Below are 2,583 nucleotides of genomic sequence, written 5' to 3' on the forward strand. Positions count from 1 at the left end.
TGGGGCAGCAGGTATAGAAACGATATTCCCAGCGAACGCTCGGCTCGACCCGCAAGGTCACTCCAGCATGAGAAGTGGACACGGTGGCCGCCCCTTTGTTCCCACGTGAAAGTCTCCCTCTGGGTCCGGGCCTGGGCACTAGGTCCTGGGGTCCTTTTCAACCCTGGTTCCTCTGCAAACAGCCTCCCATCCCCACAGCTGCCCTCTTGGAAAGCCTCCTGATTGTTTTCTGTCTGTCATGCTGGGACTGGAACATTCACTCCTGGGTTTGTTTTCACAGAGTGTGCAAGCCTGAGTCTTGGCCTTAAACCAGGGAAATGATCGACTTTTTCCATCCGCCTGCTGCCATCCCCAACTGGCCTCCAGAAGGGCCCTGGGAACACTGTGGGCAGGACTCCTGAAGGGCCGGGCTTGCTGGCCGCCGCTTAGCTCCCGTCCGCCACCGCCGGGCTCCGGGACGGACACCTGGGCTGTGCCCTTGTTCCCCGGGCGTGGGGACGGACCGTCTCCCACCTTGTGCAGATGCTCAGCCGTGGCTCCGAGGGAGGACGCGCTGACCAGGTCCGTCTTCTTTCTCGTACGCCTCTGTGACACCACCTGCCCTCAAGCTCGGATACCACCAGCCCGGAGGCTGGAACGCGTTCGCCCCAGGATGTCAGCCCTTCGTGCAGCAGGGGAGTGAGTCACTGCTCACCCGGCTGAGGCTGCACTCAACTGGCACCACCAGACGAAAATACTTTGGGCTAATTCCTTTGGCAACAGCATCAAAGCCCAGAGAGGACCAAGGCCAAGTTTTCTCCTCTTTTAAAAATAAAATAAAATAGAAACAAAAACAAATCCTGGCACGAAGAGAAGGAAAACTCTGATTAGCTCTCATCGCCTGTGTTTGCTAGAGCGGGAGGTGTGGGAGGTGCGACCTGGGTCTGGTCTTTCTCACCATCCTGTCCCTGCACCTAACGTGGCACCTGACACACTGTAGGTGCTCAAGAGGTGTTTGCTAGACGGTGTTCCGGTTTCTCCAGATGAGGCTTCACGACCGTCTCATTAGGCTCATGGGTTCTGCGGGTCGAGAAGCTGGAGAGGGCGTAGCAGGGGTGGCTTTGCTCTGCTCTGCAGCACCTGAGAGCTAGGGGCCGGACGGTGGAGTCACCCGGAGGTGTCTTCATGCACCTGTCTGGCATTCGAGGCTGGCTTGCTGTCCGCTGGGGCCTCGACTGGGATGTTGGCCACACGCCTCCGCAGGACCAGTCCGTGTGCCCCTCCCGCTTGGGGTACCTCGGGCGTCCTCACGGTACGACACCGGGGTCCCGGGACGGGCACCTTCCAGAGAGCCAGAGGAAGCTCGTCACCATTCGTGACTTCTCAGAAGTTAAGTGGCGTTGCCTCGATGCAGTCTGTAGCCCCCTCAGATCCAAGGGAGGGGAACACAGGTCTCTCCGCTCGATGGGAGGTTGGGGGGCAAAGTCGTGTTTCGATTCAGTGACGGACAATCTGCGTTGACTCTCGATTTCGGCTCAGGTCATGATCTCACAGTTTGTGAGTTCGAGCCCCACGTCGGGCTCGATGCTGACAGCTCAGAGCCTGCTTGGGATTCTCTCTCTCTCTCTCTCTCTCTCTCTGCTCCTCTGCTGTTCACAGTCTATGCCTCTCCCTCAAAATAAACAAATGTTTTTCATAAAATAAAAAAAGAAAGCAACTTGGTTGAGGAAACAGCGTATCAACGGGTGTGGTGACCCCGCAGCTGATTAAAAGTGAAGCCTGGGGCGCCTGGGTGGCTCAGTCGGTTAAGCGTCTGACTTCGGCTCAGGTCACGATCTCACGGTCTGTGAGTTCGAGCCCCGCGTCGGGCTCTGGGCTGATGGCTCAGAGCCTGGAGCCTGCTTCCGATTCTGTGTCTCCCTCGCTCTCTGCCCCTCCCCCATTCATGCTCTGTGTCTCTCTGTCTCAAAACTAAATAATAAAAAAATAAAAAAAATTAAAAAAATAAAAGTGAAGCCAGATCAGTGTCCGCAGCTTGCTTATGCCGTGGTGCCACGGTTTTGCAAGACGCCAAGATGCGGGAACGGGGCGAGGACGCCCGGAACATCTCCGTCCGGTTTTTGACGACCCTCTAGCTACTTCAGTTAAAACTTCGGTTAGGAGAATGTGAAGCCAGGCTCCTGGGGTTCGAACCTTGATTCTGTGCCCAGCAAACCGGGTCAACACAGACCAACAAGTTTCTCGGCGCCCGGCTTCCCCCGTGTCAGGTGGGGCCGCCAACGGCACGGGCTCCGTGAAGCCGTTGACGAGGACAAAGCCAGAGCACGTGAAGGGGTAGGAGAAAGCGCTCGCGCTGACGTGGCATCACGGGCTTTCGCCGCCCTCCTCGTGACGGGACCAAACGCCCTTCCCTCGGGCCCACGGGCATTCAACGGGACTCCCGTTCCGGACAATCAGGAGGAGAAAGCCGGAGTCCGCCCCGGGGAGATTCCCGCGCCCGGGGCCCGCTTGCCGGAGAGATGCACCGGAGACCTGTCCGCCAGCCAAAGCGCTCTCTGGCTGCAGGGGAGCCCCGTGACACGGGCGAAAGGAGCCGAGGTGGAA

This window comes from Neofelis nebulosa, chromosome 11 (assembly GCF_028018385.1).
Source record: "Neofelis nebulosa isolate mNeoNeb1 chromosome 11, mNeoNeb1.pri, whole genome shotgun sequence".
In the NCBI taxonomy this organism is placed as follows: Eukaryota; Metazoa; Chordata; class Mammalia; order Carnivora; family Felidae; genus Neofelis; species Neofelis nebulosa.